This window comes from Apteryx mantelli, chromosome 8 (assembly GCF_036417845.1).
Source record: "Apteryx mantelli isolate bAptMan1 chromosome 8, bAptMan1.hap1, whole genome shotgun sequence".
NCBI lineage: Eukaryota > Metazoa > Chordata > Aves > Apterygiformes > Apterygidae > Apteryx > Apteryx mantelli.
In genome coordinates this window covers 41,467,927-41,480,078 of record NC_089985.1, presented here as the reverse complement: position 1 = coordinate 41,480,078, position 12,152 = coordinate 41,467,927, and positions in this window count along the sequence as shown.

The window sequence follows — 12,152 nt, the reverse complement described above, 5'->3', positions numbered from 1 at the left end:
TTTGCTCTCTTAGAGAAATGAATGCCTTTTACCAGTCCCTAAAAAGTGGAAAAATCATTTAAAAGTATTTGTACTCTACTATTTTACAACTCCAGAAAATCCAAAATGTTTATTTCATGAATCCTTTCTAATTAACTTTCCCTGCTAACACTGCTAAATTGTGACTCCCAAGACACGGTGCTAAGCAGCAGCTGACTTTCAGGTTGGTTATCCCTCCAGATGGGCACAACAGCTAGAGGAATGTGGGAATTACGGGTACTTTAAAACGATGTGCTTTAAAAACAGACATCACTTGCTCCCTTCCCTCCCAAAGACCCACTGCAAGCCCGGAACTGAAAAGCCTACTGTGAAGAACAAGGACAAACCATGAGTACCTCATGTGCAAAGGAGTAAGATTTTCTGCATTCACTTCTGCTCTTACATCTCTTGCCTTGCACATTTGCACAAAAGTGGTCAGAATCCAAAATTTAAAGGTAAACTCCAGCTCCCTGTAGCTGTGTAACAGCTAAAATTTGGTAGAACTTTTAGCAGAAAGAACACACCACCCAAAGGAAGTCTGAACACTCTATTCTGAACGTAAAAACAGCAATTCTCAAGTTTCTTAATTCTCCCCCCTTTTCTCCCCCCCACCTGGGGAGTCTCACATACATACACACACGTACATGACACCTCCTCACCCTCCACTCCCTGCAGCTTCTCCGGGGATAACAACATGTACTATTTCTCTCCAAGATATGTTTGTGCATCCCAAACTCCAGCACAGCCGCCACGGCATTTGCAGCTCGCCTTGCCCACGTCCCCTGCCTACTCGGAGCTCCCTCGTCTCCTCTGCATGCAGCCGGGCACAGCGCTCGCTGGCGTTTCTGGTCATGCCACAACCAGCCAACCACCTCACACATGGCACGAGTCGTCCCAGCCTGCTTTACAGCCTTTTGTGCCATCTGCTTCCTTCCTTGTCACCTCAAGGCAAATGCTGTAGTCTCCACAGAGCTGTCCAAAATGAGAGCTGTTTCATGGGGGGATGAGAGGGAGGAAGGAAAGGTAAAAGGGAGGGGGAAGAGACTGGGTGGAATTTCCTGGGGCTTCCTAGAGCCCCAAGCCAGGACACTTTCCTCACCCCTTGCAGGGGGACTTCCCCCATCTCCCCAGCGGCAAACTGCTGTGTCACACATTTGCGCCGGACAGCCTAACGCTGGGGGAATACCAGGGAGGGGGAGTTAGGGACAGACCAGCGAATGCTTAGGAGATACTGGGTGGGTCCATCAGGCAAAAAGACCCTAACGTGAATCTAGCGTCAGAGATGATGTCTGCCGCTGCTGACCAGAGGACACAGCCGTCCTGCTTATGTGCCCCACAAGGACCCTTGCACACTCCTCCAAAGGTCTGTGCTCAGAGATTTTATAAGGACCCCCAAATCCAAATGAACTCATTTCATTCCAGAAGACCAACACAGCCTCAAGAGTCCCAGAGCTGCACATGAAATTTTGGATAAGACTTCGGGAACGAGCAATCTTACAGTTTCTTTGGACTACTTTTCAAAATGAAAGCCGTCACACACAGCTTATTTATGAGTATTAGTTAAATTCTACCCTAACAAACAAATCTGCAGACACATGTAATAAGCACATTGTTAACAGCAAAAACAAACAAAACTGGGCTGTAGGAATGTTTTAAGGTCTACAGGATAGTTTAAAAATTCTGTCTAAATGCAAAGCTATACCATGTCTAGACTCACTATATAAAACTAACACGTCAGGACTGGAAGTTTTCAATACAAGTGTTTTATTCAAATTATTCAATACTTCAAGTTCAGCCTGAACTAAGCTTAATATTTTCCAATACATTTCACAACTGGCATTAACAACTATTTCTTTTTCATCCTATTGCTGCAGGACTACAGAAGCAGTGAAGGCATACCAAATATTTTAGAGCAAAATACATGAACCAGCACTGTCTATAGTTTCTGACCTCTTACAAAAATGCATCTATTTTAATAACTTGATGCTATATTTTAAACAACTATTGTAAAGCAAAACTTTAAATCCTGACTGCTTTTTATGCGATTCGGGGAGGCATGTCCATGGGGATGCAAGATGGGATCCATTCCAGGTTTTTAAGAAAGTGAACTAATATCTGATGCGAATGTGAAATACGTAAGATTTTCCAAAATACATATAAACCACACTGCTTTCTATTTATATCCCTAAGTTGTTCAGAGGGAAATTTTAAGGCTTGCTGCAATACCTCAGCTTTACACAAATGTACTTAATGCAGTGAATACTGTAGGTGATTAGTAATTGCAAGGATGAGCAATCACAACAAAGTGCTTCAAGTAAATGCCCTGCCTTCCAATAAACTGAAATTGCCCAGAACTGTAAACATCCTTAAGACAGCTTGCTTTATGACAGCAAAACTATACCCAAAATACTGCTTGAGTCAACATACTAAAACAGCATCTCTTTAAGTAACTGTAGTCGTCAGTTTACTAGTTAAACACTAGACAATCTATAGAGCAACAAATGAAGGCAGCAAAGCATATAAACTGCGATCAGAGCAAAAGATGAGAAAAGAATGAGAAATTACCTTCAGCTTAGGTCAAAGATAAATGGCAAACTTGCTTTTTTAAAAAAAAAAAAAGAAGAAAAAAATGTCCAGATTGTACACCGATAAGGGAGAATCGTGCTGTTGTGCACAGATTAAATAAAACACCAGGGACGGTCTCCTGATGCATGCAAGGCGGGGGAGCATATAGGTGCTCACAGAGCAAGGATGACTGCTGTTTCTAGGTACTGGTCTCCGTGAGAAGCGGGCCGAGAGGACCCCGGCGCCCAGGGAGCCTGGGGCCCAGCGGCGCCTCGCGCTCACGGACTTGGGAATTGCGCAGTTCCTACCGTCCAGCCCCAGGTGAAGCGAGTCTCCAGCCGCAGCGAGTGTAAGCTACTTAACTAAGCCTCATCTCGAAAAAGCAAAAGAGGCGGCGTTCTTTCTCGAAGGTGGCACTTCCATTCAGAACGCCGCAGCCGCAGCGGGGGTGCGGGAGGCTGCTCAAAACGGACCCCCGGGGCCGGGCGGCCGGAGATGGCGCCTCCACCGCCCGGCGCCGCGCCGCTCGCTTTTCCGCACCGAAGAGATGAGCCCGCACCCGCCGAGGCAACGGCCGCGCCAACGGCCGGCGCGCGCAGGTAACGGCCGCGCCAACGGCCGGCGCGCGCGGGTTAACGGCCGCTCCGTCACGCCAACGGCCGGCGCGCGCAGGTAACGGCCGCTCTAACGGCCGCCGCGCGCAGGTAACAGCCGCTCTAACGGCCGCCGCGCGCGGGTTAACGGCCGCTCTAACGGCCGCCGCGCGCGGCGGTCAGTCAGCGCCGCCGTCCCCCGGCGCGTGGCGCCCCCCGCCCCGTTTCGCGCGGCCGCGGCACTCACCGGCGGGCACGGCCGGCGCGGGGCCGCCGCGAGGGCGCCAGGAGCCTCCGGCATGTGCGCGGCGGCGGCGGCACCTGCCCGTGCCGGGCCGCGCTCCCCGCTCCGCCCCGCCCCGCCCCGCCGAGGGGCCGCGCCGGCCGCCCCCGGCCGCGCTGTGGGGGCTGCGGGCTGCGGGCAGCGCCGCGCTCGCACGGACACGTTCACACACCCCTACACGGACACGCTCGCACCCCTACACAGGCATGTGCTCACACACACACACACATACACACACACACAAGCACTCACGTACAGGCATACACCCCCACATATGAACACACACACACACACACACACACATACCCCTACATGGACACACACACGCACATATTTACACCTTCCCCCCCTCCCCCATGGGCTCACACACAAATACACCCACACCCTCACACCCCCACACCCCCATGCATGGACACACGGACACATACACACGCCCCCTCAGCGGGACACACACACACACACACGCACAAACGCACTCACCCCCCCCCCACATGCACACACTTACGCTATACACACAAACACACTACCTGACACCCCCCCACACCCGGGACACCATGACATGAAGACACCCGCCCTGCACACACACACACACACACACACACACGCACACGCACTCCCAGACATACCACCCCCTGACACACAGACACCCCCTGCACACACACACGCACGCACAGCGGCGGGCCCCTCGCCCGGGGGGGGGGGGAGGAGGGCAGGGCTCGGCTGGGCCCCGGGCAGGCGGCCCGCGGCGTGGGGGTGCTGAGCCCCACGCGGGTCCGGGGCCACCAGCCCCGCGCAGCAGGTAGCCAGCGCTCGGCTGCAGGCAGGGAAAAGAGAAAGCAAGCCCGGGGGTGAGAAAAGGCGGCGATTACCAGAAAAAGCCCGTGAAACCCGAGCTGCGAGTCTCGCTGCCTGCCTGCCTGCCGGTACCGGGGAAGGAGCGAGCGGCGCTCGGGCAGGCAGCCGGCCCCGGCACCGCCGCCCTCCCCGTGCAGCGTGCGGCCAGCAGCGGGGGCGGCTCGGCCTGCGCCACGGCCCCTCTGGTTTCTCATCTTCTCTCCCTCTTTTATTTTGATGTGATTTGGTTCTTGCTTTCTCTCATTTTCGGCCATCGCTCCCGCGAACTACCACCGTGCTTAAAAGAGTTTTTAACTAAAAAAGTACTCGTCGCTATCGCTCCTTCTCCTTTTTGGGCACTGATAACATAAACTCAGTTCTCCTTGCAGCATTTTCTTGATGTGATTACCTTTCACTAGCTTGAAGTTTGGAGCGAAGGTATTTTAGAGACAGACATTCAAAAGAACAATTGGAGAAAGCACGAAGTTTGCAAGAAAGTTAGCTTTTGAACCTCCACTCCACTTAAGCTCCCTTCCAAATACCCAGGCAGCATTTGTATTTTTTTTCTAAAGAGAAAAAAGTGCTGACAAAGTTCACAAAAGTATCTTGTGTGAACCATGCTAAGTCTGCACCCTATGAAACCCCAAGTATCACCAGTTTCTTTTTAAGTGTATATCTTTTTCCCCCCTCTGTCTTCTTTTACTTCACGCTACATTTTTCACATTTTCCGGTACTTCTGCCCAGCACAGATGCGCTCAACACGCTGTAAAACCAGGATTCATATCATTTCCGATGGAGTTCATATGGAATCTCCTCTCCGGTCTCTTGTCAAGGCCCTGTTCGTTGTTGCCACTCGCTGGGTATACTTTGCATTTTTGGAAGAATATGGCAACAGCCGTTATATGATGTGCTCAACTGGCATTAGTGAAACTTGAGTAGTATTTTACTCATCGATGATACATTTAAGGGAAGATGCCCATCAGGTGACCAAAGTGATCAGAATTTGGTGTTCCGGTGACAGGAAACTGAACTGAAAAAATCAGTCCATTAACATTCACAAAATGCAATGGCTTTTCTTTTCTTTTCTTTTCTTTTCTTTTCTTTTCTTTTCTTTTCTTTTCTTTTCTTTTCTTTTCTTTTCTTTTCTTTTCTTTTCTTTTCTTTTCTTTTCTTTTCTTTTCTTTTCTGATATTTAACCCCAAAGCCCACTTTTTCATCTGATTCTTTCTTCTCTGAATTGTGTTACATAGTGCATGCATTTCCAAGAGCTGCTCATGGACCAGCCCTTAATATGTCAGATGTTGTATAAGCCCTCTGCTTTTCTATCAGACTGCTAAACAACATATTTGTAAGTATTCATATTATTTCATATGTTTCTGGATTCTACAAACCGATCAGAAAGCTTTGCTATCAGTCCCTTAGGCTAGCGAAGTAGTGTGTGCGCTAAGCTCTGTCTCAGAAACTGAGCCCCAAGCCATTTTTTCGCTGCCTCTCTCCCAAGTCTGAATGAAGGCACAGTGGCACAGTGCTCTGGGAAAACACACACAGCACTTAAGAATCATAAAGAAAGTGGTGTGTTCCCTGCAATCCGATTCTCACCAAAGCCTTCAGCCTGTGCTTGAACGAAATAAAAGAGTCCAAGGACAAGGCCCTGCTGGAAATGAAGCTACTGAGTGCTGGGAGGAAGAATGTTGTGACAACCTGTCTGCGTCATAAGAGCTTCTCAGAACAAAAGATGATGTCAAGGAAAGTACAGAGTCACCAGTTCCCTGGGAGGAGCTGGCGTGTGTGACTCTGAAGATGAAGCTTGGGAAAGCACCAGCAGTAGACAGAAAGTTTGGTGAGCACATGCCAATCTTACGCCAAGTGTTTTTAATGAAGCAGAGGTAGATATAAATTGGTCAGGGAAGTGAGAGAAAGGTACCCCGGCCAAAGAAAGAAGCTATAGCAAAACGCTGTTAATGGTTGTATCGTAATCCCTTACAACTGGAGCAAAGTCGTGCCTTCTAAAATCCTCCCTTGCCTGGTGCAAACAGCAGGCATGCTGTTCCAGTAACGTGAAGCCCGCGTGACCAAATTGCCAATGTCTGTCACAAAACCGAAAACGCAAGATACATTGGAGCTTTTTAGTATGCGCTTCATGCAGTATTAGCTACCTTGGCTGGAGCCTACCTGCGAGGGAGAATTAAAAAGTCTCTCCTGAGAGGTCTTTCCTGCCAGTAACAGTCTAGTGATTACAGAAGCAGGGCAAGGAGTGCTTCTCCCACAGGTGGGCTATGGGAGAAAGGTGTGTGATGTTACCGCGCCTTTTTGTCATGTCTGCAAAGTTTTCGTTGAGACGTATCTGAAAGGAATTTCCATTGGCAGATGCACGCAGTGCGTTGAGCTCAAGATGCTTTCTGCTTCACCCCACTCTCATAACGCAATGAATTCTGGAGTCAGTAAAAACAGTGAGTAAAGACTATGGATTCACCTTATATACAGGGAAAATAAAGTGCATGTAAATGACAATAAAATTTGAATGTACACTATCGTTGCAATTCATGGTCAAGTTCTAGAGGTGAAAGTTGAAATAATTTATCTGGGATAAAAGTGCACATAAAAGGAGACTTCTAAAGCTAAACAAAACAAAGCAGAAGACTAGGAATGGCTTATTCAGCCATTGTCTCTCGTGGCTTAAAGGAAGAAATTTGCTGTCTAAAAATATAAGAAGTTTCAATTGGTGAAAAGCTGCCTCTTTTCCAAATGATAATTTCAATGAGAATCATGAAAAATTAAAGTTGATGATGAAAGAAGACTGGAGCCTGGCTAGAAAATAGCCATGTGCCAATGTTAAAAATATTACTGAGGAAAACAGATTTCAAGCTCAAAAGTGAAATCAACAGATGCAGACCTTACATTCTGTGGTTACGTCAAGTCGTGGATCTGGAAATAACCTTGAGAAGGAGTAATTGTGAAGGAATGGTAGTGAGTCATCAACAGAGAAATGATAAAGGAAGAGTGACAGATCAGTGGTGTTAATTACTGAGTGCTTAAAACATGAAAGAGAATGTGACTATTTCCAAAAATTCTACTGTGGCTGTCTTCAGTGGTCAGTCAGGAAGAAGTAATGATTGTTTCTGTAATGTATTTTCATGGTGGCATTCTGTGAGTTCTTGATTTTACTACATTGTCTAGTGTAGTTGAAGAAAAGCCCTTGCAGTAGTGTTTGCATGCCCATTCTTTGAAAGGTTTCCCACTAAATATTTTTCTTCAGTTTTTGTTCAGCATGATTCCTTTTTGTTATATCTGCACAAATATTTTTTTCTGCCTGCTTGAAGACCTCAGAGGTTCAGACTGCTTCCAGATTGGCCTCTCTTACCCAAAAGGAGGGTCAGTCCTTCCAGTCTGTTCATTCTTCTTTTTTTTTTTTTTTTAATTTCTTTGTCTGTCTCTCAATTTGTTACTCTATTTTTGGTGATGAGATGTCAGAGAGAGAACAGTGTTCTAGATGTGGTTGTTCTGGGAGCTACACAGACAAAGATGTGCAGCAGTCGTGCACTGATAGATCTCTGTCCATGCAGTGAAGACTGTGCCAGTCATACTGTCAAAAATGTGGTCACGTTTCATTGCAAATTCCTATTTAGTCTGTGTTTAAAGATGCTGCCAGCCTCCCTGATTGGTGACTTTGCAGCAGCGCTGCTGGAACACCAACGGATGAGAACATCTCCAGTTCCTCCGTGCGAAGCTTCAACGGCCAAGCTCAGCTGAGCTGTCCGGTTTCACAGGCCGGGAAGCCGGGAAAGGCAACCCTCAATAGCAGGATAGCTGAGCACAGCAACTTCGTGGGCAGAGGGAACTGGATCCATGAGCAGCGCCAACACCCCGCGCAGCTGCAATCCCCCGTCAGCAAAGCCGGGCGCAGTACCAACACCGGCCGTAACTCTGGAGTAGCTCAAAGAAGGCGACGTTAATGCAGTGTTGAATATAGGAATCAACAGAAATGAATCATAGCCCTTGATACTGTTATTTGGAGTTATGATTAGCATAATGGTTTGGGCATATCACGGATTAGAAGAAGTGGAGTTCTCCTTTAGGGTCTCATTTCAGCTAGTTGCATCCATATCCCAGCCTCCGGCCTCTCCTTCCTTCGTTAAGCCTCCTGACCAGCTCTGCTGACTGGCCTCCAAATCTGCATATTAGCAATATGTTTCCTCAGTCCCTTTGTTTAAACGCTTTTATCCAGCAATCTTTTCCCAGATCTTCCTTTCAGGGCACCATTCAGGGAACTATTTTCTGGCAACAGCTCTAGTCTGTGCAGTTCCCACCCGTGTGACTGAGGCTGCTCGCTTCGGTGCTAGGGTCTCACCGCTGTGCTCGCACCAGCCACATGGTGGTTCAGAGCAGGGAACAGACTGGCTGAAAAAGAATCATTATAATTGTTTGTCTTTTGTTGCCAGCTGATATTTTAGCCTGATCACTTCTCTGATCTGATTTACGGTGCAGGGCCGTGACTCATGTCAGCACAGTGGAAGAGGTGGAAGCACTAAATATGGTTGAGGAGACACAACTGCTCAGGCTGGCAAACGCAGCGCTGTGCTGAATGTCAAACCGCGGCCTGAGGTGCACGCAGCCCGGTTTCCAGGAATCGGGCTCGGTCTATTCGTTTCGGCTGCCTTTCCTGCTGCCATTTTCTTTAGCTTGCTGTTTAATGGCTTTCAGCTCTCAGGTGGCCACTTCCAGGGAAGCTGGACAGTGGAGTTCTGGTCCACTGCGCTACAGCAATACATCTAAATACGTAAACATACGTCTAAAGCATTATAAACCTAAGCGCGACAGCAAGAGAGTGGGTAATGATTTATTGCTTGTTTGGGTTTCTTCAATACTCCAGATAGTCTCTGCACTGACTGTGTTAGTTTTGTGTCCCTCGTTTATGCCAGTGATTCTGTTCAATTCGCCTTTATCCAGCAGAACAAAACCAATTACTTAGACCTGTAAATGCAGTTGCTCTGACTTCTCCTGAATCCATAACTGAACTAAGTAAAACTAAATTCATTTTGGGAATATGACTTCACCAGTGCGATTCTAGACAATCATATGAAAGATGTAGGATACGTACTGTCATCCTGCATCTTTTAAGAAGGTAAGAATTGTGTTTTTTTAGTATTCTTGCAGCAAGATTAATTCTTCTTTGTTAAGGAAAGACTCGGCTAGTTTGGTAAATAGCAATCCTGAAATCCAGTTTTTATAGTTTGCTTTATTCTCAATGCCTTTAATGTTTGCTTCAATCTTTTATCTTAATCGCACTTCCATTGTTTTACAAGGGGTCTTTTCATGGGAATTGGCTTTGTGAAGCTAACATTCAGTGAAGCCAGTAAAGGCGCCAAACCACAGCCTGACTTCTCACATCCTCTTCTATGAAACACGAGTTTCGTTTCAGTCTCTGCTGTCGTGCTCAGTCCTTCTACCCTTTGAATAACCACTCATTTTCCCTCTTAAAGAATTAATTCTCCCAAAGGTTAACAAAAATCAGAGGCTATACCAAATAGCATAATTTTTAATGAATATTCATGCTTTCATTGTGCTACCATTTCACCTGCTCTGTCATTTTTCACTTGCTTTGTTCTCAGGCTGACTTTGCTGATCTCAGCATTTGTTTGCTGCTTTGCTTGTATGTGTTGGTCACAACCTGGGCTTTGATGTTATCGTCTTTGCGTTCAGAAATCCCCAGAGTTCTAGTGTTGCTATTTAGCTTTGCAAAACTTTAGTTAAGGTTTTTAATCCAATTTTAGTCACTGCAGCATATTTACCTGTCACTAAATCTATTCCACAATTTGCTGATAATCAAACATTTATAGATCTTGCAACGTAGTCTGGCAAATGTATGTGCAGAATAACACTAAGTAGTACAAGATTGCTTACTCCGTTATCTTCATGTCCTTGTATTGTTCCTATTACTAGATGTTATATGGTGCTTTGGGACTGTAGATCCTAAAGCTCTACCGGAAAAAGTAATTATTAGTATCCTGACTCTGCAGATAGAGAAACTGAGGCAAAGTGACTTGTTGAAGGTTACACAGCCAATTGGTGGCTGAGCTGAAACTAAAACCAAGCTCTCCTGTGCTTTGTACGCTAAAACAGCCTGCCAGCTCCTACAGAAAGCACAGCATGGTGGCTGAGCAGCTGCATAAATGAGGTAGAATTGTAACTAGTGCTGCATATGTAATGCATGAATGTTTAATTAATTTTCAAACAAACTTTTTGAAGGGGAAGAGTAAGCAACAAGTCACAAAGAGATGGTGTCTCTGGCTAATCTTTACTGTGCTGTTCATAGCTCTTCCACCTGAGTTTAGGATTTGCAATGGTGCAAGATCACACCCGATATACTCTATACTTATGTGATGGGGTGGAGATAAGAGCTAGCGCTGAATGACTTTGCTGTTCTCAGAGCCCATCTAAGCTTTGAAGGCACTACTTTCCAATTTCTTGTTATTTTTTAATTTTTTCTCTCTTGGCACTTATATAAAAAGAGTCTTTTTACTGAGACTGTGTTAGATGTGTGAGCAGTAATGAGAAACAGCATCATGGTGCATCTTTGTGGGTCATAAATTACCGTGCTTTGATGTGTAATTATATTACATTTAGATGAGCAGCCAACTGCTATAGCTTGCACTAATATTCCTGTTACTGAGCTCTTTCTCAGGCTGGGGTGTATGAATTCTGTGTGGGCCTCTGACTGCCTCTGGCTCAGGGACACTGGCCCCAAGATCAAGGCACGTGGGGTCACCACCTTTGGGCACCCAAAAAGACAGTGCGCTGGGCAAAGCTCTCCCACGCCCTGCTTTGCAGTGGCTGATTTCTCTGTGTTGCTCATTAGGCATGAAGAGAAAATGTCGTGTCATAAAATAATTACAGATTTCACTGCACGTGATAATGTCCAGAGGAGTTTGGAGTCTCATGCACATTGAGAGATAGTTGCATGAGAGATCAATGCGTCTTGGTGCATGTTGTCTGTGGGTAGAAGCTTTGGTCAGCACATACTTCCTTCTGTACATAAAGCCCCTGTTACAATTAAGCTGAAGAACCCGTGAAACTCGTAGTCAAACTGATAAATAACCTGGGAACTCACTGGCACAAGATGTGGCTACCAACAATAAAACCACATTTAGAAAAAAGTTTAGAAAATGCTAATATCAAGAGTTAGAGAGCAGGAAATATTGAGGGAGGAAGTAAAGTCCGAGATGTTAAAATAAATGTACTAAGAATGACATCGTGGTTTGATTCAAAACAGTGGACTATCTGTATATTCAAGGGTTACTCACACACATGTAGTTCAATTCCCATCACTCGGCATGCTGGGTTAGATCGCTGAGTCCTGCCTGTGATGGAAAGAAGGCAGAGACCTGGTGCAAAGGCTTTCTAAGGTCAAATCGGGCAAAGACCAAGGGCAGGGGCAAAGAGCACATCGAACAAGTAAAAGCTGAAATTGAGGACACAATATGGCATCGTGGGATTGGACTATTGTTAAAAATCTTGCTTTTGTCCTACACCTGCCAATTTACACATCAATCCGCTTCCTTGCCGGGCAGGAGGAGCGTCGCAAGGGTCTTTTCCAGAGCAGAGCTGTCACCTCTTTTAAACCACTGGGAGGTACAAACCCAATCTAAACAGGTTAGAAGGAAGGGAGAGGGGGGCTGTATTGTATGTTTGTGCCCTTCTCCTTCCATTTTCCCCTGGTAACCGGTCCATATTTACCACCTGCATTGATTTACCCATGTAAAGAAGAAAGATTTCATTCCGCCCCAATGAAATCAATGGAAGTTTTGCCATTGATTAAGAAAGGATGCCCTGCGAGAGGGGGAAAAGTTTTAGCCCTGCAC